Here is a 26,414-nt window from a genome sequence, read left to right as displayed (position 1 = left end):
AGTCTTTCATCTTGGTGCATGTTTTTCAATGTGTAATTCTGAGAAAAGGAAGTAGACTGAGTGAACAAAGCAAAAAAGTCTGAGTCGTCTGTCATGATGGCTCTGTGTTGTAGATCCTGCATTTAGCTGAGAAATGAAAATCAGCACCAGTTTTGAACCTTGAACATTTTTCCTCTTTTTATTTCCTTTCAGAACAAAGATAAGGAGCTGTCATAAGGATAAGTAACTCCATCTAATGAATTGTCTGGCCAAGCTATCTGCTGATGTGAGGAAAGAGAAATTCCACTGTGTGGAGTTTACACATTCTCCCCGCGTCTACGTGGGTTTCCTCCGGGTCCTCCGGTTTCCTCCCACAATCCAAAAATGTGCAGATTAGGTGAATTGGCCATGCTAAATTGCCCATAGTGTTAGGTGAAGGAATAAATGTAGGTGAATGGGTCTGGGTGGATTGCGGCGGGTTGGTGTGGACTTGTTGGGCCGAAGGGCCTGTTTCCACACTGTAAGTAATCTAATCTAATCTAATCTAAAATTAGTCACTCCAGTCCTGATTTTAATTGTAACTTATTCCTGGTTAGGCAGTGTCACTATTTTGTAATTTTTAACTTTGATTTCAAATCCCTCCTGACCTCTTTCCATCTATGTTATATTTCCAGCCCTATCATGCTTCAGGATGACTGCACCCCTTCAATTCTAGTCTCTTATGTGCCACTCCACCTAAATATTCTCTGTTAAAATGTTTCTTAAACTACTCCTTAGAGAGAACCTTGCACTATTTCATTTTATGATTAGTCTCCCAAATCACATTTATTTAAAATAGGATGTGTCTCCAATAAGAAGTAATCATATTTGCATTTTGCATGCAAAATTGTTTCAAAAATATAAAAAGCTCTTGGAGTGATCAGTGATTACGTCATGAGGGCATATATACAATATCAAAGAGACTGTGGGTAAAATATCAATTGCTATTTGTAGGTTTTGCATATCACAAGCTGCTGACAAATAACAAAATGCAAACCATTCTGTTTAACATATTGCATGACCTCTGATATGATTCTGCCACAAATCCACCATAGCCCACATTGCTCAGACCTCTGCGATATTCCAAGATTTCGCCTCAATCATATTGTGTTATTTGGTTTTCTTCAAATAGGATTGAAGAAGTACATGTGAAAGAGGCACAAATATTTGATAGAAGTACTAGGGCTGGAAGCAAAATGGCTAAATGTGTCAGTGGGAGCTCTGCTCCTTGCACTGTCGGATCTCTCAACATTGATTCTTTACCACTGCAATAAAATTCAGCTGGAAGACAGTGCTGAAAGCAATCTCCATAACACTTAACGAAATGGCAGTACAAGGAAATGAGCAATACATTTGTAGCAGATGTTTTACTGACAACTGAAGAGAATGTTACTGACCTTGAATGGCTATTTTAATGAAGTAGGTGAAAGAGACAGAAGACTTTGACCGACGGTCTCATAATATTCCCATGTGATTTCCATATGGACTTATAATCCTGTGACTCCGAGCTGACAGGATAGAAATCTTTGCAAAATAAATACAAAGTACTGGGGATACTGGGGCACTAAAATGCAAAAGAAGTTCTGAGGCAGGTCTAGCAGCACCTGTGGAGAAACAAAGTTAATGTTTGGAGTCCAATACGACCTCTGAATTTAAGGGCACTAGAAAAATGGGGGTCTACTGTAGGAAAAGGAGGGAGAGGGAGCAAGTGGAACAGATGGGTCAGGTGCCCCAGACCAAAAGGCAGAGGATGTGCTAATGGAGATATAGATGTGGAAGAGGTGTTTACATGATAGAAAATAGGTCAGCTCTGCTGAGAGCAAACCCTAGTCAGTAAGAGACTAGAGCATGAGGGAGATGGTTGAGAGGAGAGTAATCAAAATGGACAACAGAGTTCTTGGTCTGAAGTTGTCACACTCAATGTTGAGTTCTGAAAACTGTAAAGTGCCTCAGCAGAAAATTAGGGATTGTTTCTCCAGCTTATGTTGGGCTTCACAGGAATATTGCAGTGGGCGTAGGACAGAAATGTTAGCCTGAGAGCAAGATGTGTTAGTTAAATGGCGAGTGACCTGATAGTTTGTGGCATTCTTGTGGGCACAATGGAGGTGTTCTGCAAGGTGGTCACCCAGTATTTGGTCTCACCAGTATAGAGGAGACTTCTTTGGGAGCAGTAATTAAATGTCTTTTTCTGAGCTATTTACCCTCTCAGGGTAGATGCTGAAGATTTTAAGTTTCTTGGGTAATGTAAGCTTGTGATGATATTACTGGAATGGTAATCCAGAGGATTGGAATATTAATCCAGAAAACACAAAGTCAAATTCCACATTAGTTGTTTCAAGAACTTGGATTCAGTTTATCATAGAGTCATGGAGATATACAGCACGGAAACAACCCGTCCATGCCGACCAGATATCCCAACCCAATCCAGTCCCACCTGCCAGCACCCGGCCCATATCCCTCCAAACCCTTCCTATTCATATACCCATCCAAATGCCTTTTAAATGTTGCAACTGTACTAGCCCCCATCACTTCCCCTGGCAGCTCATTCCATATACGTACTGCCCTCTGCGTGGAAACATTGCCCCTTCAGTCTCTTTTATGTCTTTCCCCTCTCAGCCTAAACCTATGCCCTCCAGTTCTGGACTCCCCTACCCCAGGGAAGAGACTTTGTCTAATTATCCTATCCGTGTCCCTCATGATTTTATAAATCTCTATAAGGTAACCCCTTAGCCTCCACCACTCCTGGGAAAAAAGCCCCAGCCTATTAAATCTCTCCCTATAGCTCAAATCCTCCAACTCTGGCAACATCCTTGTAAATCTTTTTTGAACCCTTTCAAGTTTCACAACATCCTTCCGATAGGAAGGATAACAGAATTGCATGCAATATTCCAACAGTGGCCGAACAATGTCCTGTACAGTCGCAACATGACCTCCCAACTCCTGTACTCAATACTCTGACCAATAAAGGAAAGCATACCACACACCTTCTTCACTATCCTATCTACCAGTGACTCCACTTTCAAGGAGCTATGAACCTCCACTGCAAGGTCTCTTTGTTCAGCAACAATCCCTAGGACCTTACCATTAAGTGTATAAGTCCTGCTAAGATTTTCTTTCCCAAAATTCAGCACCTCACATTTATCTGAATTAAACTCCCATCTGCCACTCCTCAGTCCATTGGCCCATCTGATCAAGATCCCATTGTAATCTGAGGTAACCTTCTTCGCTATCGACTACACCTACAATTTTGGTGTCATCTGCAAACTTACTAACTGTACCTCTTCTGCTCACATCCAAATTACTTATACAAATGACGAAAAGTAGTGGACCCTGCACCGATCGTTGTGGCACTCCACAGGCCACAGGCCTCCTATCTGAAAAACAACCCTCTACCACCATCCTCTGCTTTTTACATTTGAGCCAGTTCTGTATCCAAATGGCTAGTTCTCCCTGTATTCCGTGAGACCTAACGTTGCTAACCAGTCTCCCATGGGGAACCTTGTCGAAAGCCTTACTGAAGTCCATATCGATAATGTCCACCATGCTGCCCTCATCAATCCTCTGTTGTTTTTCAAAAAACTCAATCAAGTTTGTGAGACATGATTTCTCCTGCACAAAACAGAGTTGACTATCCCTAATCAGTCCTTGCCTTTCCAAATACATGTACATCCTGTCCCTCAGGATTCCCTCCAACAACCTGCCCACCCTGACGTCAGGCTCTGGTCTATAGTTCCCTGGAATGTCCTTACCACCCTTCTTAAACAGTGGCACCACGTTTGCCCTCCAGTCTTCTGGCACCTCACCTGTGACTATCGATGATACAAATATCTCAGTAAGAGGCCCAGCAATCACTTCCCTCCCTTCTCGTAGAGGTCTCAGGTACACCTGATCAGGTCCAGGGGATTTATCCACTTTTATGTGTTTTAAGACATCCAGCACTTCCTCCTCTGTAATATGTGCATTTTTCAAGATGTCACCCCATCTACTTCCCCACATTCTGTCTTCCATGTCCTTTTCCACAGCAAACAATGATGCAAAACACTTGTTTAGTATCTCCCCCATCTCCTGCAACTCCACACAAAGGCCGCCTTGCTGATCTTTGAGGGGCCCTATTCTCTACCTAGTTACCCTTTTGTCCTTAATATGTTTGTAAAAACCCTTTGGATTCTCCTTAACCCAATTTGCCAAAGCTATCTCATATCGCCTTTTTGACCTCCTGATCTCCCTCTTAAGTATACTCCTACTTCCTTTATACTCCCCTAAGGATTCACTCAATCTATCCTGTCTCTACCTGACATATTCTTCCTTCTTTTTCTTAACTAAACTTTCAATGTCTTTAGTCATCCAGCATTCCCTATACCTACCGGTCTTTCCTTTTACCCTAATACGAATATACTTTCTCTGGATTCTTGTGATCTCATTTCTGAAAGTTTCCCATTTTCCAACCGTCCCTTTACCTGCGAACATCTGCCCCCAATCAGCTTTTGAAAGTTCTTGCCTAATAACGTGCAAATTAGCCTTCCCCCAATTTAGAACTTCAACTTTTAGATCTGGTCTGTCCTTTTCCATCACTATTTTAAAATTAGTAGAATTATGGTTGCTTGTCCCAAAGTGCTCCCCCACTGACATTTCAGTCATTTGCCCTGCCTTTTTTCCCTAGAGCACATTAAGTTTTTCTGTAGTAGGTACATCCACATATTGAATCAGAAAGTTTTCATGTACAGACTTAACACATTCCTATCTATCTAAGCCATTAACACTATGACAGTCTCAGTCTATATTTGGAAAGTTAAAATCCCCTACTACAACTAGCCTATTATTCTTAAAGATAATTGAGATCTCCTTACAAATTTGTTTCTCCATTTCCTGCTGACTATTGGGTCTATAATACAATCCCAATAAGGTGATCACCCTTTTTTTATTTCTCAGTTCAACCCAAATAACTTCCCTGGATGTATTTCCGGGAATATCTTCCCTCAGCACAGCTGTAATGCTATCCCTAATCAAAAACGCCACTCCCCCTCCTCTCTTGCCTCCCTTTCTGTCCTTCCTGTAGCATTTGTATCCTGGAACATTAAGCTGCCAGTCCTGCCCATCCCTGAGCTATGTTTCTGTAATTGCTGTGATATGCCAGTCCCATGTTCCGAACCATGCCCTGAGTTCATCTGCCTTCCCTGCTAGGCCCCTTGCATTGAAATAAATGCAGTTTAATTTATCAATCCTACCTTGTTTCTTGCTTTGTCCCTGCCTGCCCTGACTGTTTGACTTGCTTCTTCTCTTAACTGTACCAGTCTCAGATAGATCTCTTTCCTCTCTCTCTCCCTTGGTTCCACTCTCCCCCCCACTCCCGCCTCCCCCCCCCCCCCCCCCCCCGCCCCCTTAATAGTTTAAATCTTCCCAAACAGCTCTAACAAATCTTCCTGCCAGTATATTAGTCCTCATCAATTATGATTGAAACAACTTAACCTGGCTGCACTGAGGACATCACCCTGAAGAACACCTGAGTTCTGGGACTCAGAATTGATACAGACCTCTACAGCTACCTTTCTTTGTGTTAGCAACAACTCCAGCTCCCCTGATGCTCATTGATTTCAGTTTTGTTTGGGTTCCTTGGTGCCTTACTCGTCAAATGCAGCCTTGATGTCCAGGGCTGCCACTCTCACCACACCTCTTGAATGCAGCATATTTGTCCCTATTTGGATCCAGGCTGTAATGAGGTCAAGAGTTGAGTGGCCCTGGCAAAACAGAGTGTCAGTGAGCAGATTGTTGTTGAGCAAGTGCCAATCCCACTACCCGTGACTGAACACTGTAACTCTTTCTCCCACTCCACCAAGGACATGCAGGTTCTGGGCCTCCTCCATCACCAAATACTTTCCACCTGATACCTGGAGGAAGAATACCTCATCCTACACCTTGGGACCCTCCAACCACACGGGATAAATGTGGATTTCACCAGTTTCCTCATTTCCTCTCCCTCCCCCCCACCTTGTCCCAGTCCCAAGCCTCCAACTCGGCATCACCCTCTTGACCTGTCCATCTTCCTTCCCACCTATCTGCTGCACCCTCCTCCCTAACCCGTCACCTTTACCCCACCCCACCTTCATCTACCTATCACATTCTCAGATACCTTCCCCAAGCCCCTCCCATTTATCTTTCCGCCCCGGTCCACAAGCCTCATTCCTGATGAAAGGCCTTTGCCTGAAATATCGATTCTCGTGCTCCTTGGATGTTGCCTGACCTGCTGTGCTTATTCAGCATCACACTCTCGACTCTGATCTCCAGCATCTGCAGTCCTCACTTTCTCCCTGCTGATGGCATTGTCAATCATACTTTCCCCTACTTTTCTGATGCCTGAGATAGACTGTTAAAGCTCAAATGGGTTGGGTCCGATTTGTCCTTGTTATGTACAGGTCAGACCTGTTTTCCACATTACTGGATGGATGATTCTTGTACCTGAACTGGAAGAGCTTGGCTAGGGTCATGCCTAGTTCTGGCGCATAAGTCTGTAGCTCTATTGCTGGAATGCTGAGAGGGCCCATAGCCTTTGCAGTATCCAGTGCCTGGGTATTTCTTGATAGCACGAGACATAAATTGATTTGTTTGAAAACCAGTACCAGGGGACTTCAGGAGGAGGCCAAAGTGGACCATCCACTCAGCCCCAACGGCTGAAGATGGAATCAACTGCTTCAGCTTTCTCTTGTGCTCTGATGTATTACCCCCACCTCCCTGTGACAGGCAGATTGGTGAGGATGAAGGAAAGTAGACTTTCCCTCTTTTTGGTTCCCTTCCCACCTACTGCAGATCCAGTCTACCAACAATATCCTTTCGGGTTCAGCCAGTGGAAGTGCTACTGGGCCACCCTTGGTTTTGACCATTGAAATCCCCCTGTCCTGCCCCCCCCCAACCAGACTATATTCTGTGCCCTTGCCATCCTTGCTGATCCTTCAACTGGTGCTCAACATGGAGTAGAATTGTGCCATTCCCTGAGGGGGGAGGCTGAAGGTGGTAAACAGCAGGAAGTTATATTGACCATGTTTGACCTGATACTATGAGATGTCATGGGAAGCAGAGTCAGAGTTGAGGACACACAGGCTAACTCTTTCCTGATTCTATACCTCTGTGTTGTGGGACAATACAAAACCTGGCAATGGTGATGATTTTGTGTGGGACATTGTCAGTGATTGTCTGTGCATGTGTCATAAAGGCATGCATGTATGAAGAGGTATAGATTAGGACATTCTTGAAAGTGTTGCCCATGGATTCTACGTAAGTCATTTAAACATAATATGCAAAATACACCTTGTGTTCCCTTCAGTTAAACCTTGCCTTGTGGTTGCAGGAAGACCATGCCCTGTTTGGTTTATGAAAAGAGGTCAGAATGAACAACAATTCCTGCCTCAGGCGACTGACTGTGTGGAGTTTGCACGTTCTCCCCGTGTCTGCGTGGGTTTCCTCCGGGTGCTCCGGTTTCCTCCCACAGTCCAAAGATGTGCAGGTTAGGTGAATTGGCCATGCTAAATTGCCCGTAGTGTTAGGTAAGGGGTAAATGTAGGGGTATGGGTGGGTTGTGCTTCGGCGGGGCGGTGTGGACTTGTTGGGCTGAAGGGCCTGTTTCCACACTGTAAGTAATCTAATCTAAAAACCATCGAATATGTTACTGGGTCATCAACCCACATCTTCTCACCTCATTGACCAGCCCTCCTTATCATTTCCTCCCAGCATGGCATTTGTTTTGCATTTCAGATATTCTAATGTGTTTAGCTTTGGTATCTACAGTGCATGTGTGGCATCAACTCATGCCTACCTGGAGGTGGACTGGAGCCATGTATGGAGCAGGAGCTGGAGTATGGCCTTGGTGCTAGGTTTCATTGAATGTTTACTTAAGTTGCAAGGAAGTTCCGAAGAAATGGGCCCATGGCCTAAGCAGGATACTGAGCTTGTGACTGAGCAGCCATGAGCCAGTTGGATGGGGAATTAATGGAGCAGCGTTCAAATCCACTTGGGGAGCATTATGAATGGTTTGGAAAATGTAGTAATTGGAACCAGGGTGTCCTCATTGACTACAAGGTTGTTGATTGGGGTTGTTAACCTGGGCCAATCAGGAAAGCCCTGGCTGAACAAAAAGTGGGCCTGGAATCCCTCCTGCCTGTAAGAACCTGTGTATGAATTTACTTTTTTGTCAAGGGATGTGTTTATGGGATGTTACTGGTGTTGAGTTGATGCGTCAGGTCAGTTACGTTTTCCAGTAAAGTTATTCTAAATTCTGTTTTCTTTTGTTCGTGGTTCAACTGTAGTGTTTAAATAAATTCTGTTTTACTTAAAGCCGCGTGGTTTAACCAGCTGCATCTCTCCTGGAATATCCACCTCACATCTACCCTTAAAATAAGAAAACTTTAGGGTTAAGGCTGCCTTCTTAAAATATTTTGAGGGTGCCAGGCCTAGTCCATAACAAGAGACAGGACAGGGTAAGGGAGTTAAAACAAAAAATAAAAGTGGGCAGGGAGAGGTGGGCACTGCAGGGAGTGGTGTGCTTCACTTCCCCCTCCAACTCTATTTTGATTGAATTACTGCCCTCCCCTTCACTTTTTTGATCACGCAGCATCGCCCTTTGATTAGAAGGACATTGATGTCACTAGGTGAAAGGCATCATCACTAGGCCCTAGGCATCATTATTCCTAATGAAGGGCTTTGCCCGAAATGTCGATTTTCCTGCCCCTCGGATGCTGCCTGACCTGCTGTGCTTTTCCAGCACCACTCTAAACTTGACTCTAATCTTGATCATTGCTTGTCAGTGGTGTTTCCTTTCTTCCTGGTGGTGGAAAATGAATGAAGATTTGTACACCAGTTGTCTTCCACTGTGTCTTGCACCTGCACACACATCACATGGATGCTGGGAAAAAATAAGCACTACTGCTGAGGTTATCTTAAAAAAAAACAGGCCTGGGGGAGGGTTAGTCAGTATGCAGGGTGACCGAAGACCAGAAGGCTGACAACTAATTCATTCCAAAGAAAAGAAAGATTACCCTGGGTGGGGATTAGACAACTATGGCTGACAAAGGAAGTCAAGAAATGTATCATAGAAAAAGAGAGAGCCTATAAAGTGGCCAAGAGCACTGGGAAATCAGAAGATTGGGAAGACTACAAAAACAAACAGAGGATAACAAAGAGAGAAATAAGGAAGAAGAAGATCAAATATGAAGGTAAGCTAGCCAGCAATATTAGAAATGATAGTAAAAGTTTCTTTCAAATCATAAGAAACAAACGAGAGGCAAAAGTAGACATTGGGCCACTCCAAACTGATGCTGGAAGGCTAGTGATGGGAGATAAGGAAATAGCTGAAGAACTTAATAAATACTTTGTGTCAGTCTTCACAGTGGAAGACATGATAAATATTCCAACAATTAAGGAGAGTCAAGGGGCAGAGTTGAGTATGGTAGCCATTACAAACAAGAAAGTACTTAAAAAGCTAAAAGGCCTGGTCCAGATGGGCTCCATTCTAGAGTTCTACAGGAGATGGCTGAAGAACTAGTGGAGGCATTGGTTATAATGTTTCAAAAATCACTGGAGTCAGGGAAAGTCCCAGATGATTGGAAAATCACTGTTGTAACCCCCTTGTTCAAGAAAGGATCAAAACAAAAGATGGAAAATTATAGGCTGATTAGCTTAACCTCGGTTGTAGGTAAAATTTAGAATCCATCGTTAAGGATGAGATTTCTAAATTCTTGGAAGTGCAGGGTCGGATTAGAACAAGTCAGCATGGATTTAATAAGGGGAGATCATGCCTGACAAACCTGTTAGAATTCTTTGAAGAGGTAACAAGTAGGTTAGACCAGGGCAATGCAGTGGATGTTATCTACTTAGACTTACAAAATAACTTTGATAAGGTACCTCACGGGAGGCTGCTGAGTAAGGTGAGGGTCCATGGTGTTCCAATCATGTATTCAGGATTGGCTGTCTGACAGAAGGCAGAGAATTGGGATAAAAGTTCTCTCCACAAGTCGTGTCCCGCAGGGTTCAGTGTTGGGGCTGCAGCTGTTCACTTTATATATTAAAGATCTGGGCGAAGGGACTGGGGGCATTTTGGTGAAGTTTGCTGATGATACGAAGTTAGGTGGGCAGGCAGGTAGTACTGAGGAGGTGGGGAGGCTGCAGAAAGATTTAGACAGTTTAGGACAGTGGTCCAAGAAATGGCTGATGACTTTCAGTGTGAGCAAATGCGAGGTCTTGCACTTTGGAAAAAAAACACAGGCATTGACTATTTTCTAAACAGTGAGAAAATTCATAAAGCCAAAATATAAATGGATCTGGGAGTGCTAGTGCAGGATTCTCTAAAGGTTGATTTGCAGGTTGAGTCCGTTGTTCAGAACGCAAATGTAATGTTGTCATTTATCTCAAGAGGGTTGGAATGAAAAGTAGCAATGTGCTACAGAGACTTTATAAAGCCTAGTTAGGCCCCATTTAGAATACTTTGTCCAGTTTTGGGCCCCACCCCTCAGGAAGGACATACTGGCACTGGAGCGTGTCCAGCGGAGATTTACACGGATGATCCCTGGAATGGTAGGCCTATCATACGATGAGGATGAGCATCCTGGGATTGTATTCGTTAGTGTTTAGAAGATTGAGGGGAGATCTAATAGAAACTTACAAGATAATGCATGCCTTAGAAAGAGTGGACGCTGGGAAATTGTTTCCGTTAGGTGGGGAGACAAGGACTCATGGGCACAGCCTTAGAATTATAGGGGGTCAATCTAGAACAGAAATGAGGAGACATGTCTTCAGTCAGAGAGTGATGGGCCTGTGGAAATCATTGCCACGGAGTGCAGTGGAGGCCAGGATGTAAAATGTCTTGAAGGCAGAGATTGATAAATTCTTAATCTTGCAAAGAATTAAGGGCTACAGGGAGAGTGCAGGTAAGTGGAGTTGAAATGCCCATCAGCCATGATTGAATGGCGGAGTGGCCTCGATGGGCTGAATGGCCTTACTCCCTCACCTATTTCTTATGGTTGTAGGAAAGTGGGCCGGCGGATGGTCAGTCAGTACATGGGGTGACTGGGAGCTGGGTGGCTTACGACCCACCCAGAGAAAAGCGGACTGGGGGAGGGTTGGTCAGTACGCAGGGTGACTGGGAGCTGGGTGGCCGATGACCCGTCCAGAGAAAAGCAGGCCGGGGGCAGGGTCGGTCAATACGCAGGGTGAATGGGAGCTGAGTGGCATCCGACCAACCCAGAGGAAAGTGGGCCGGGGGAGGGTTGGTCAGTACGCAGGATGGTGAAAGACTGAAAGACCAACGACGGTCCTGCAGGAAAGCTAGCCAAGGATGGTCTGATCAGTATGCAGTGTGGACTGGTGTCAAGAGGTGTGTAGGGTACCCGGGGACCTGGATGTGTGGGGGAAGTTGAGTTATGTAATCAGGGTTTTTCATTGTTGAATGCTGTTTTCAGCTATGTTGTGTTTTGTAGACTATTTTCTTTCGTGCCTGGGTGTGGGTGATGTATAGAGTGTTTGTAACTGTATATTGCGGCCTTTTGCTTGCTGTAAACTTTGCCCTTGGGGTCTCTTTTCTGGATTTCTGTCATTGGGTGTTACCTTTTAAAAGGACAGTGACTTGTGTGAAAATTTGATATATGTTTTATGTCGTGTTATTTGAGATTTTGGGCACGCAATGGTTGTGTCTCTATTTTTCTTATGTATTGTTACTATTGTATTGTATTTTGCATAACCACGAATAAACCAAAAATAAACTGGAGATTAAAATCTCAGTTCTCACTCTGTGCTGGCTGGGCACAGCCAGTGTACTGTGCCCAAGTAAGGAGAAAGTGAGGTCTGCAGATGCTGGAGATCAAAGTTGAAACTTTATTGCTGGAACAGCACAGCAGGTCAGGCAGCATCCAGGGAACAGGAGATTCGACGTTTCGGGCACAGGCCCTTCTTCAGGAATGAGCAGAGAGTGTTCAGCAGGAGAAGATAAAAGGTAGGGAGGAGGGACTTGGAGGAGGGGAGTTGGAAATGTGATAGGTGGAAAGAGGTCAAGGTGAGGGTGATAGGTCGGAGTAGGGTGGAGGCGGAGAGGTCAAGAAGAAGACTGCAGGTCAGGAAGGCGGTGCCGGGCTGGAAGGATCCGGCTGAGACAAGGTGGGGGGAGGGGGGATGAAGAAACTGGTGAAGTCCAAGTTCATCCCCTGCGGTTGGAGGGTTCCCAGTCGGAAGATAAGACGCTCCTCCTCCGACCGTCGGGTTGTTGTGGTTTGGCGGTGGATGAGTCCAATGATCTGCATATCCTCGGTGGAGTGGGAGGGGGAGTTGAAATGCTGTGCCACAGGTTGGTTGGGTTGGTTCGTCCGGGTGGCCCAGAGGTGCTCCCTGAATCGCTCCGCAAGTAGGCGGCCTGTCTCCCCAATATAGAGGAGGCCACACCGGCTGCAGCGGATGCAGTAGATGATGTGGGTGGAGGTGCAGGTGAATCTGTGGCGGATATGGAAGTTTCCCTTGGGGCCTTGGAGAGAAGTGAGGGGGGAGGTGTGGGCGCAAGTGTTGCACCTCCTGCGGTTGCAAGGGAAGGTGCCGGGAGTGGTGGTTGGGTCGGTGGGGGGTGTGGATCTGACAAGGGAGTCGCGGAGGGAGTGGTCTCTACGGAAAGCTGATAGGGGAGGGGAGGGAAATATATCCTTGGTGCTGGGGTCTGTTTGGAGGTGGCGGAAGTGACGGCGGATGATGCGCTGTACATGGAGATTGGTGGGGTGGTAGGTGAGGACCAGTGGGGTTCTGTCCTGGTGGCGGTTGGAGGGGCGGGGCTCAAGGGCGGAGGAGCGGGAAGTGGAGGAGATGCGGTGGATGGCACCGTCGACCACGTCGGGGGGGAAATTGCGGTCCTTGAAGAAGGAGGCCATCTGTGTTGTACGTATTTTGAACTGGTCCTCCTGGGAGCAGATGCGGCGGAGACGAAGGAATTGGGAGAATGGGATGGCGTTTTTACAGGGGGCAGGATGGGAGGAGGTGTAGTCCAGGTAGCTGTGGGAGTCGGTAGGTTTGTAGTAGATGTCCGTGTTGATTCGGTCGCCTGAGATAGAAACAGAAAGGTCTAGGAAGGGGAGGGAGGAGTCCGAGACTGTCCAGGTGAATTTGAGGTCGGGGTGGAAGGTGTTGGTGTAGTGGATGAACTGTTCAACCTCCTCGTGGGAGCACGAGGTAGCGCCGATACAGTCATCAATGTAGCGAAGAAAAAGATGGGGGGTGGGGCCAGTGTAGTTGCGGAAGATGGATTGTTCCACATACCCTACGAAGAGGCAGGCATAGCTGGGGCCCATGCGGGTGCCCATGGCTATTCCTTTTGTTTGGAGAAAGTGGGAGGATTGGAAAGAAAAGTTGTTCAGGGTGAGGACCAGTTCGGTCAGTCGAAGGAGGGTGTCGGTGGAAGGGTACTGGGTGGTACGGCGGGAAAGGAAGAAGCGGAGTGCTTTGAGTCCTTCGTGATGGGGGATGGAGGTGTACAGGGACTGGATGTCCATGGTGAAGATGAGGCGTTGGGGACCGGGGAAGCGGAAATCCTGGAGGAGGTGGAGGGCGTGGGTGGTGTCACGAACGTAGGTGGGGAGTTCTTGGACTAATGGGGACAGGACCGTGTCGAGGTATGCCGAGATGAGTTCGGTTGGGCAGGAGCAGGCTGAGACGATGGGTCGTCCGGGGCAGTCAGGTTTGTGGATTTTGGGCAGGAGGTAGAAACGGGTGGTTCGGGGTTGTGGGACTATGAGGTTGGAGGCGGTGGATGGGAGGTCCCCTGAGGTGATGAGGTTATGGACGGTCTGGGAGATGATGGTTTGGTGGTGGGGGGTGGGGTCATGGTCAAGGGGACGGTAGGAGGAGGTATCTGCGAGCTGGCGTTTGGCCTCAGCGGTGTAAAGGTCAGTGCGCCAAACTACTACTGCGCCTCCCTTGTCAGCTGGTTTGATGGTGAGGTTGGGGTTGGAACGGAGGGAGTGGAGGGCTGCGCGTTCCGAGGGTGAGAGGTTGGAGTGGGTGGGGGGAGTGTGGGAGTTCAGGTAGCGGTTAATATCGCGGCGGCAGTTTGCTATGAAGAGGTCGAGGGCAGGTAGGAGGCCAGCACGGGGTGTCCAGGTGGACGGGGTGTGTTGGAGGTGGGAGAAGGGGTCGTCAGAGGGTGGGCGAGAGTCTTGATTGAAGAAGAAGGCACGGAGGCGAAGGCGGCGGAAGAATTGTTCGGTGTCACTCCGTGTATTGAATTCATTGACCCGAGAACGTGTGGTTGCCCAAGTAAGTAAAGGGTGGTTCGGTGACAGGATACTGGCCTCTGTGTGGTTATTTCAGGAAGTATCCATTCAGTGGCAGGCCCTCTGTGTGGGATTTGGAGTCCAGGATACCGTCTCCTTACTCCCAGTCTCTCATAGTGTGGACATCATCTACCCATCCCATTGCACTGCCTCACAGAACAGAATACAATTAATTCCAAAGATAAAATTCAAGAAATAAAATATAAAAATAAAATATTTTAAGTTATGTGCACGATAGAAAACTGTAGCAATCAGATTTTCATCTGTATGCATTAGATTTCCTGATGACTAACTTGTTGATAGTGTTCAGTAGCTGTCAAAAAAGTTGCTTTTTTCTCGTGCAGGAATGTTGCATTGAATGAGTAACTAAGTACTGCAGTACATTCTAAAATGACTCACTATGTATATAAGTTGATGTGTGATTCTACCTATTGCTGCATTTAAGTATTCAGTGTTATTTCTTCTTTCAGGTTTTGGCTTTGGAGTCCCTAAACTTCAGATATTGTCGAAGTTGAAGACTAATCTCAGGTTGCAGACAAATATTTGATGCCATTATTCAAGTTGGAGCATGTTCCAGGGATGCCAAATTGTCCCGTTTTGTGTGTAAGTCCTTTTACATTGTCTTAAATGCCTCTGTTCTTCCATACTGCAAAAAGGGAAAATAGGATAGTCCTCATAAAAATTCAGTGAGATTAGCCAGTGAGTAGAAAAGTGAGCAGAGGCAGCATTAGGATGAATGGAGAATTCATGTTTTAGCACTTTTTAAATTTACGTTTGTGGTGGTAGAAATGGGAAATGGGAAATAAAAGCAACATTTTTAAAGGTCTGAAGCTAACTGCCTGTTATAACCAAAAGCAAATAGATTGGTTTCCTACAGGCAAATTCCATCTTTGACTAAAAGGGTGGTCAGAATGACTCATACTTAATGACTGCAAATGCAAAATTCACTGTATCTCTGTAAGCCCAGTAGTGCAGGTGGCAGCAGTATCTGTAATGGCATTCTCAAGCGAATCCATGTATCGAAGTCCCAGAGTTCAAGACAAGGTCAATGTGGCAGTCTCATGGCAAGGTGGGGAGAGAGAAAGGGTGATAGAGCAGTTAGCTAAAAGGAAATACCCAAGGTGAATGACGAGAGGTAAAGACCTTTTTGGGAGTCCCCAAGGGGGTATAAACAACAGTTACAGTTACAAGATCAAAGAGTGGGAGAAGATGCCATGAAAATGCATAGTTTTAATTTTTATTTTCAGAAATAAAGGGAATGGAGAACAATGTAGACTGCACAAAGTTAAATTCTAGTTAACAATTTAAAGTGTAGGAAATAAAAAGAAAGGATAATGGAAAAGAATGAGGGGGAGCATTGATAGGATAATTAAAATAAAAGAAGCTTGTTTTTCCAAAGTGCTTTTTGAAATCAAAAGTTCATCAACTGTATATACCATATTTCCACTTTATTTGTTTCAGATTGATTCAGTTTCTATAAATCAATTTCTTACATGTAGAACTAAGTTCATCATGAGGATATCAGAAATAATTCTGAGAATCACGCGCTCACCTTCTGCACATTCCGATCTGCGTGTACTGCAGGCAAAACAAAACTTTTCATTGTTCATTGGTACGTGTGTCAATAGTAAATCAAATCAAATTATTAGAGTGGGCCATGATGCCCATTCAAAGGCTAAGAAACCAAAGTAAGTTCTTCAATAAAGAAAAATAAAAGACCAGAGTTCAGAAACTGCCCATTAATCAGGTGAAAACAAGGTATCAAACCATGGATCTTAATAAAACCACTTATAATCAACTCACCTCGTCAGTGTGAGTGAACCAGACACCCTGGAAACTTTGCTGATCAACAGTGAAGGAAGGAATAAATACAAAATAATGCACCATCTACTACAGAGACTACATTTCATGTAACAGAACAAGTACTGGAGATCCACATTGTAGTTTACAACTGAATGAAGAGAACTGAATTAATGTTTTGTTGGTACTTTTCATCAGAACTGTATTTCATATATGTTTTCTGATAAGTCAGTATGTGAACTCATTAAAGCCTTTCAATCCATCAGTTCAAGTATTTGTATCAAATGAAACAAGAGTGTATCAAAGCACATATAACGTTGGTTAGAATTTCATGGATTATTATGCTCCTGGATAAGGTGAAGAAATAAAATTCTGCTCACCATTGTTGCATTTCCATTGATAAAATACCATAAAATCTCATAGGTAAGATATCGCATTCTGGTTGAATGAATGAATTATTTTGAAGAGATTATGGATTTTGTAATTACCAAGTGGTGTTATTACAAACAAGATTGTAGTACTTTGGCTGACAATTCAAATTAATTTGAGAATTCAGAATCCAGAAAGGACTGTAATGTTACTGTTAAATTTGACAAGCCATAATGTCACAAAGCTCGTCCTTTTTTCCTAAAAGCTGTTCGTTGGCTCAAGGAGATTCTGTCCTTGATTTTTTTCAGAGGGGTAATAAACTGGGCTAGTTTGGTACAGAGATGAAAAGGATTTTGAGATGCCTTTTGTGTATATGTAAACAGATGAGACTTCAGACCAAAGTGGTCATGCTTTAGAAGTGCAATTCTGGTCTCCTTCCAATCAGAAGGATGTTATGAAACTTGAAAGGGCTCAGAAAAGCTTTACAAGGATGTTGCCAGGATTGGAGGATTTGAGCTACAGGGAGAGGTTGAATAGGTGGGGCTGTTTTCCCTGGAGCGTCGGAGGCTGAGAGATGACCTTATAGAGGTTTATAAAATTATGAGGACATGGATAGGATAAATAGACAAAGTCTTTTCCCTGGGGTGGGGAGTCCAGAACTAGAGGACATAAGTTTAGGGTGAGAGGGAAAAGATATAAAAAACCTTTTTCATGCAGAGAGTGGTACATGTATGGAATGAGCTGCCAGAGGAAGTGGTGGAGGCTGGTACAATTGCAACATTTAAAAGGCATTTGGATGGGTATATGAATAGGAAGCGTTTGGAGGGATATAGGCCAGGTGCTGGAAGGAGGGAATAGATTGGTTTGGGATATCTGGTTGGCATGGACAAGTTGGACTGAAGGGTCTGTTTCTGTGCTGTACATCTCTATGACTCTAAGTGACTTGTATAAAGAGAGGGGAGTGGTCAGCACTCTAGCTGAGCTGTGCTGAGCAGTGTGGAAATTCTCTCTCTTTTCTACCTTCAACTTTATGGGCGGCACGGTGGCACAGTGGTTAGCACTGCTGCCTCACAGCGCCTGAGATCCGGGTTCAATTCCCGCCTCAGGCGACTGACTGTGTGGAGTTTGCACGTTCTCCCCGTGTCTGCGTGGGTTTCCTCCGGGTGCTCCGGTTTCCTCCCACAGTCCAAAAAGATGTGCAGGGTCAGGTGAATTGGCCATGCTAAATTGCCCGTAGTGTTAGGTAAGGGGTAAATGTGGGGGTATGGGTGGGTTTCACTTCGGCGGGTCGGTGTGGACTTGTTGGGCCGAAGGGCCTGTTTCTACACTGTAATGTAATGTAATCTAATCTAAAAAAAAACTTCAGCCTGTAAGCATGTGTCCCATTTATACTGGGTTTTAAAGGGAGTTTGCTTATTGGGACTGTTTGTATATTCGGAACAGCATAATTTAGTCTAGTTGGATAGGTTGAGTTCTGTAGGGATTCTTTATTCTGTTCTTTGTGTTTCATTGAGTAATTTTGTGAATAAATTTTTATATGTTTTAAAATCTCGTAGTCAACCTAGCTAACGGGAAATTTTCACTGTCTACTTACCGAAACAAATTGCAAATTTTTGGTCTGGGGCTGCCTGCTTAAGAATGTTTTGAGTGGTCTGTCCTCGTCCATAACAGATTGGGGGCTCTTTGTGGGATTTTAAACAGCGAGTGGTAGGTGCTAGTGTCTTTATTTTGGGTGTTGGTTTGGTTGGGTAGACAAAGCTTGGGATAGTAATGGATCTTACAGTCACTAAACATTTTCTGAATGTGGATGCAGTGACTTTGGAAAATTGCAAAAAGTGAATCCGACCAAGCTGCAGGAATTGGCAGACAAGCTGGAATTGGAGCTGCCTGCTTCTGTGAGGAAATAATTACAGCAGTGCCTCAGCATTTAAACTTGCTGGAGAAACCATCAGAATCTATCGAGATGGCAAGAATTCAATCGAAAATGAAGCAGCTAGAGTGAGAGGCAAGAGATAAGGCAAGGGCAGCAGGAATGAAACAGTTTGAGTAATGATACAAAGCTGAAGAGAGGGTAAAAGAGAGAACAGATAAAGAAAAAGAGAGAGCTTTTGAACTTCAAAAACTGATACTTAAAGAGGAAAGTAAGCTTAAAAACTGGAGGTAATGGCTGAGGGTAGGCTTAGTGAGGAAGGTAGTACAAACTCATGTGGAGGAGCAGAGCGTTAGAACAGCAAGGTTAGCAGCTGACGTGGTTGGTGATTATGAGCTGGTTCATAAAACCCGGTTTAGCTTCCAGAATCAATTTCAGTCCATGAGGGAGAGAAATAGGGGCAAAGAGAAATCCTCATGTGGAAAGGGAAAGGTAGATCTCAGTGAAGATCATAAGGATATCTTACCACAGGATAAAAATGAAACAGACAAAGAAGTTAAAAAGATCTGGTGTTTTCATTGTAATAAAGTGGGTCACACAAAATCACATGTTGGTGGGCGAGGAGAAAGCCAGATGTAGGAAAACCAGACAAGTCTGGGAGTTTTGTTGGACTAATAATAAAAAGCACAAGGAAAGTTAGACAACTACCTCAGAGTGTACACGATGATCAGAGATTTAATAAGAAGGAAGTGCCAAATCTGCTTAAAAAATATACATGCAAGGGTATAGTTTATTGATATAGGCCAGGAGCAGTGGGTAAGGAGGTTACAATGTTAAGGGACACAGGATCCTCTCAGTCTGTAATGCTGAAGGATGAGGAGATAGTGAGGGACTATTGCTGGAAAAGGTACTGGTAACAGAAATTCATGATGAGACAAAAAGTGCTCACTTATGTAAAGTGAGGCTAGAGAGTCCAGAGAAGAGAGGAGCATTTGTGGTGGGAGTACTGGATAAACTCTCAGCTCCAGGAATATAATTTGACCTTTCAAATTATATAACTGATTCACTGGCAGGTGTGCTGCCTACTCTAGTTCAAAAGCCAGTGGAGATGCAGGCAACTGAAGACATGGAGAATGTTTATCCAGGAATTTCCCTGATTGTGTGATCACAAGATCACAGAGGCACAAACTGAAGCTGGAGAGATCAAAAGGCACAGATAAGGAAGCTGACACAGTGTTATCTGAGACTTCCTTTGATCAGATAAGTGGAACAGAGAAGGAGCAAGTTGGTAAACCTTAACTCTACTATGCTGATTGAATTAAAGCAGAAAGATGAGGAGTTAAAACGATTATATCAAGAAGCATATACAGAGAAAAAAAGTGAATGCATTCCTATGTATTGTTACTTAACAAATGATGTCGTAACGAGGAAATGGAGAGTATCCCACATTCAAGCAGGTGAGAGATGGGCAGAGATTCATCAAATTGTTTTGCCAGTAGAGTATAGAAAGGAGGTGCTGTGAGTGGCGCATGAGCTACCGCTTGGAGGTCATTTGGGGTAAGGAAAACACAGGCTAAAATACAAAATCATTTTTACTGGCCTGGACTACACAAAGATGTAGTTGAATTTTGCCAGACGTGTCATACATGTCAGCTAATCAGAAAGTCACAGGCAGTAATAAAACCTGCACCGTTAAACCCTATTCCAGCATTTAAGGAACTTTCCACAAGAGTCGTGATTGATTGTGTAGGTCCCCTACCTCTATGAAAAAGTGGGAGTAAGTATTTATTAACAATAATGGGTGTGTCGACTAGCTCTACAATGCAATCCCATTATGCAACATCACAGCTAAAAGGGTTGTAGAATAAGTACTTAAATTTTTACTAGATATGGACTACCAATAGAGATCCAGTCAGATCAAGAATCAAACTTCAAATCCAAACTATTCAAGGAGGTCGTGGATACCTCGGAATCAAGCAATTCAAATCTATTGCGTACTATCTGGAATTGCAAAGCGTGCTAGAGAGATGGCATTAAACACTGAATACCATGTTAAGGGTTTATGGTCAGGATTATCCAGATGATTGGGATAAGGGAATTTTGTTTGTACTTTTTGTGATCAGAGATGCACCGAAATGAGTCAATCAAATTCAGTCCATTTGAATTAATTTTTGGGGATAAAGTAAGAGGACTGTTAAAACTGATTAAGGGGAAATTAATAATTTAGAATTCAGAAACCACCCATTTGGACACCATGTCAAATTTTAGAGAATTATTAAATAGAGCCAGAGAGTTGGCTAGACTGCATTTAAAAGTATCACAACATACAATGAAACAGGAAGCGGAGAAGAAATCACAAATGTGCAATTTTGCAATGGGGGATAAGGTATTGGTGTTACTTCCAGTGATAGGTGAGCCTTAAAAAACAAGGTTTAGTGGATCTTATCAAATTGAGAAGAAATTGAGTGAGGTGAACTACTTGATAAGGACTCCAAACTGGAAGAAATCTCAGAGTGTGTCATGTGAATATGCTCAAAGGTATTTTGAGAGGGAAGGAAAGCAAGAGGAGAAGGTGTTAATGATTACAGCACAGAAGGAAGAACCAAGTTCAGAGGATTCTGAATTGGACATTCCTCAAATTAAAGTGGGCAATGAGCAGGTTGTCAAAGATTGGGATTAATTATTGAGTTACCTTCCACAAGCAAATCGAAATTACCTGAAGGAGTTATTACTGTCACATGGGGAGATATGCGGAAACAAACTGGGAAGTACTAACCTAATTGTGCATAATATAGATATAGGAGATGCTGTTCTGATTAAGCAACATCCTTATAGGCATAACCCTCTGAAGTTGGCACAGGTTCAGAAGGAGATAGAGCACATGCTCCAAAATGGCATAATACAAGTGAATAACAGTGACTGGAGTTCACCCACAGTCATAGTGCCAAAGCCAGATGGTACCCAACTGGACTATCGTTAAGTCAACACCGTTCGAAAGACTGATGCATATCAAATTCCATGGTTGGAGGACTGTGTCGAAAAAGTGGGACAAGCAGCTTACATTTCTAAGTTGGACTTGTTCAGAGGTTACTGGTAAGTACCTCTGACAGAGAGAGCAAAGGCAATTTCAGCTTTTGTAATGCCAAATGGACTATATCAGTTCAACGTCATGCCATTTAGTTTGAAAAATGCTCCAGCCACATTTCAGAGATTAACCAATACGGTCATTGCCAGATTACCCAACTGTGTGGTGTATATTGATGACCTGCTAACTTTTAGTCACTCATGGAAGGAACATTTACAGCATTTATCGGACTTGTTCGATTGACTTCGGAAGGCAGGCTTGGTGGTAAATTTAGCTAAAAGTGAAATTGCCAAAGTCACCTTCCTGGGCTATGTTATTGGACATGGACAAATGGCCCCATGGGAGGCAAAAACAAAAGTAATTGCAGAGTTTCCCACACTGTCGGCAAAAAAGGCAGTACTACGGTTCCTGGGGTTGAGTCGATCTCAACGAAAGTTTGTGCTGAACTTTAGAAGTGTGGCTGTTCCACTCACTGAATTGTTAAAGGGCAAGAAGTTTCAGTGGACAGCAGACTGTCAAAAGGCATTTGACAGCCTAAAAACTGTGTTAGCCACTGCCCTAGTATTAGCCACACCTTGAAGTCTTTCAAGGAGGCTATCGATGCCAGTGATGTGGTGTTGGTGCGGTGTTCCAGCAGGAGGATGACAAAGGAATGGAAAGACCCATTGGGTATTTTTCCAGGAAGTTGAACGTTCTTATTCAGAAATATTGAATGGTGGAGAAAGAGACTTTAAGCTTGGTATTGGCATTACAACATTTCAGTGTTTATATTACCAGCCATGCATCTGAGACAATCGTATAAACTGGATTTTTCACAACCCATTGACATTTGAGGAGAAATTTAAGGACAAAAATGCCCGACTGTTTAGATGGAGTTTGTTGTTGCAGCCATTCCATTTGGCAATTGTGCAGGTGGCAGGTCACAAAAACGTGATTGCCGATGCGTTATCGAGACTCGAATGAGATACGGGGTCGGTCGGTGGTGAGTATGCTGTGCCCTGAATTTGCTTGTGACTGGGCATGTTTGCATATTTATAGTTAATATAGTGTATACATGTATTTAGACTACTAGCCGGGTTTTGAAGGGTTAAAAATGAAGCCATATATTAGTATTGATGGTTCTTTTTTTTAAGGCGGGAGGTGTCACAAAGCTAGTCCCTTTTTTCCTAAAAGCTGTTCCTTGGCACAAGGAGACTCTGTCCTTGATTTTGTTCAGAGGGGTAATAAACCAGGTGGACTCTGATCAGACTGGTTTGGTACAGAGATGAAAAAGATTTTGAGAGGCCTTTTGTTTATATATAGATCAAAGTGCTCATGCTTTAGAAGTGACCCGCACAAAAAGAGGGGAGCGGTCATCTCTCTAGCTGAGCTGAGCAGTTTTAGTTCAGTCTTGAACTGGGAAGTTCAACAGGGAGCTGTGAGGAAACTCTCCCTCTTCTCTGCCTTCAACTTCAGCCTGTAAGCATGTGTCCTTTTTATACTGGTTTTTAAAGGGAGTTTGCTTATTGGGACTGTTGTGTATATTCGGAACAGTATAATAAAGTCTAGTTGGATAGTTTGAGTTCTGTGTGGGGTTCTTTATTCTGTCCTTTGTGTTTCATTGTGTAATTTAGTGAATAAAGTTTTGTGAGTTTCAAAATCTAGTAGTCAACCTAGCCAACTTAATCCAGGTAATTTTCACTGTACACTTATTGAAACAAATTGCAAAGTTGTGGTCTGGGGCTGCCTGCTTAAGAATGTTTTGAGTGGTCTGGCCTAGTCCATAACAATAATTAATTATCAAGTATATGTCATATTATTTGAAGTAGTTACTTCTGTTGTATCTTTTAGCTTAGGCTATGTTTTTGATGCTGTATACTTCCTGTAAGGCTGTCTTTCAAAGCACTGAATAACACACGAGGGTAGATTTTGACTTTGTTTGCTGTTCATGTGATCACAACATTTTCAAAACTTCATTGTGCCGTAATGGTGACAATTGGCTAGCTCCATTTCGAAAGAATGGTATCACTTTGTTGGTGGCTGCAGTAATATCCTTTTGAAGCTTCAGTATGATGAGTTTTGCCAGGCGTCTGTTTGTTACTGGAATAAGCAGCAGCCCAGTGCAGTGCATTGCTCAGTCTCCCACAATTCAACAAAACCCGATATGAGATCCACTCCTATTCTCATTCCACTCCACTGTGGATGGCTCACAACTGTGAATTGTTGCTGAATGCGACTGACTCTGTCGGCAGACAGTCACAGCATCCGTGCCCTGATCAGTGTCAACATCAAACCACTGAGCGTCATTATGTCCTGCCTGTGTCAACTTCAGCCTTGAATTTCTTTGTCACTGGAACCTTTCAAGATTCAGCTGCAGAATTTGCTGCATCAAACCGACTGATTTGCATTCCCTGGGTCACAGATGCCCCTTTTGCCAAGCTGCCCAACATATCGCATTCACAATCACTGAACTGTCGCAGCTGCAAGGGCACCAGGTTTTGCCACCATTGTGGCTCCCCCCAGTGGGGAGATCATCCTCCACTCCAACCATCAGAGCACTCAGTGACCCCTCAGTGAATTCTATTAATAGGAAAGGCTTCCACTCCCTCAACCTCAAACTGCTGTGCAAATACAACAAGAGCTTTCTTTGGGTATACACTTGCCTTCCTGGTAGCTGCCATAACTCCTTCATCCTCTTCCAATCCACCAAGTCTCCGATATTCACTTTAGCCCCTAAATTGTGTAGATGAGTCCTAAAGAGCCAGGGCCAAATCGTTTGAAAAGGTGTTTCCGACCCAAGTGGCACTGAGATGATAAAACCAGTGCTACTTGATGAGTAGGAAGAGCACTGAATGGGTCATCAGGCTTCAGAAGATGCAATTCCAGTGTCTGCGTCATTTGGATGGCACCTTTGAATACTGTCCTTCAAGAGTCTCAATCATTGCTCTGGTCTGCTGCACTTTCTATAGCCTGGCCCTTCAGAGAGGTGTGAAACTTGTGGGTGGTGAGACAGCTGATCAATGCAGCAAGGGGTGAGTGAGGAGGAGGAGGAGGAGGAAGTGGAGGCAGGAGTGGTCCATTCAGCCCTAGAGACCTGCCATTCAACATGATTGTGGCTGATCATTCAGTTTCAGTACTCTGATTCACTTTCTCTGCATGCCCTTTGATTCCTTTAGCCCGAACAATTCTATCTATCTCCTTCATCTTGTAAATAATCAATGATGCTGAACATTGCTGTACGACACAATGGCCTCCTTCTGCTCCTTTGGGAACAGGACCTGCTACCTCTACTTCATGGCCTCCAGCATTGAATCCATGTTGGGATTGATGATGTCCTGCCAGGCCTCCGGCTAATATGACATCTCAATTTCCCTGTGGTGCTGTAGAATGTTTTGGGACATAGAAGAAATTCCTCCCTCAGGATAAGCAGCAGTGTCAGTGATGGGGAGTCTGTGAAGAATCTCAGTGAGATCCATTGCCAGTCCCACCCTGACTGACAGTAAGTGAACAGGAATCCAGTACACATAACAATTCAAGGCTCACCCTGTTCAAATCTGACCCCAAAACAGACAATCCTGGCTCCTGTTTCCTCATGTCTAATTTGGATCCGTATGTACTTCCTTTATGCCTCTGGCAAGGTGTCTGGGATTTTTTTGAAGTGGATGTTTTTCTGTTGAAAGCTTTGAAATGTTTTTGAACCACATCTGAGAATGTTGATTTGCTACAGTCACAATGGGGGAGGGGAACATTGAAGTTGTTTCCACTTGTAGATCTCCCATACTGCTTGGTTCTTGATGAAGTCAAACTGAGTGTTTCTGACAGTGTGCAGATGCACCAATATTAATTGGAAAATCATGCACGATTGCATCTTTCATTTTCTTTCTAGATTTCAAACTTTAATTTCATACAAAAAATTATAATCTGTGATATCTTAATTGCTTTCATTTATTATTGAGTAAGAACTCAAAATTTACCAGCAGTAAAAGGCCTTCTGACACCTCAGGCCTGATCTGCCATTGCATAATATTATAGCTGACCTGATCTTGTCCTTTTCATCCTGTTCCCCAGTGTTCTTGACTTCCCTACAGTTCATGAAACTCTCTGATGCAGTCTTACATAAAGTTCATTAATCCAAGGCGTCTGGGAAAGAAAATTCGAAAGGTTATTGACTCTGAGAGAAATTTTTCCTCATTACCATATTAAACGGGAGACTCTTCCTTCTGAAATAGTGGGTGCAGTCTTCCATTATTTAAGCCTTTGCTTGGTAAGACTGCCTAATTAGAGATTGTCACTTTGTTCAGGGCTGGGTCAGAGTTTCTTATGCATTGATGTGGTTTTCAATTCATTACCCATGCATACGAGTGGGTTGTTTTGGGATTTGAATAGTGATACGTATGGGAGTGGGGAAAGACATTCTTTTCTTTGCTGGTACTTTCTGCGACTGAAGTTCTGAATACCACATTTAGAAGCCCTTCAGTCATCGATGCCTGCAGCATCACTGGAGCCTGTTTCGTTCACACTCCAGCCTTGGAAATGTCTTAAAATGAGCAGAAAGTGCCCCCTTTCCATCCCATCTTCTCATTGTAGCAACAAGTCATTAGAGGTAAGACAGGAGTTTCTCTTTCTCAGGGATAACAGCAGAAAGCTCCCGAAGCGCACTCCCCATCACACTTCGGCTTGTTACATTGAGGTAACAGCCCAGGTCAGTGCCTGTAGGCTTCAGAGAAGATTTGGAGCCCAGTGCAGGGACAGGGTGAACCACCTCCTGCACTTTGTAAAGCTACATGGCTCTGTCTATTCACTGCATGAGAGGATGTCTCAGTCTAATGGTGCCTTTATAAGGTGATGTCAGAAAGCATGATTGCCTGTTGCCTCAGCACCACATGGGGTGTGTGCAGTCAGTGCCTGACACCTGCCTCCTTGTCTAACAGTTGGACAACAATGCTGCAGCTAATCTCTAACTGGGGAAGCTCACGACCTGGTTTGGCTAAGCACGCTCAAAAAACAC

The 26,414-nt window shown here is 44.0% G+C and overlaps 1 protein-coding gene across 6 annotated transcripts in view; it reads left to right on the top strand.

The window, feature by feature from the left end:
- LOC122555809 (beta-galactoside alpha-2,6-sialyltransferase 1-like) overlaps positions 1 to 26,414 on the top strand; it is a 147,826-nt gene that overhangs the window by 80,857 nt on the left and 40,555 nt on the right. For all 6 annotated transcript variants that reach the window (XM_087993724.1, XM_087993726.1, XM_087993725.1 and 3 more), the window contains one exon: positions 14,774 to 14,906. The gene's annotated coding sequence lies outside the window, so the exon portion shown is untranslated. The remainder of the gene's footprint in view (positions 1 to 14,773; positions 14,907 to 26,414) is intronic.

Source organism: Chiloscyllium plagiosum, unplaced genomic scaffold (assembly GCF_037043375.1).
Source record: "Chiloscyllium plagiosum isolate Xiang-an unplaced genomic scaffold, Cpla_swu_hap1 HiC_scaffold_13, whole genome shotgun sequence".
Lineage (NCBI taxonomy): Eukaryota > Metazoa > Chordata > Chondrichthyes > Orectolobiformes > Hemiscylliidae > Chiloscyllium > Chiloscyllium plagiosum.
This window is presented reverse-complemented; position numbering and strand designations above follow the sequence as displayed.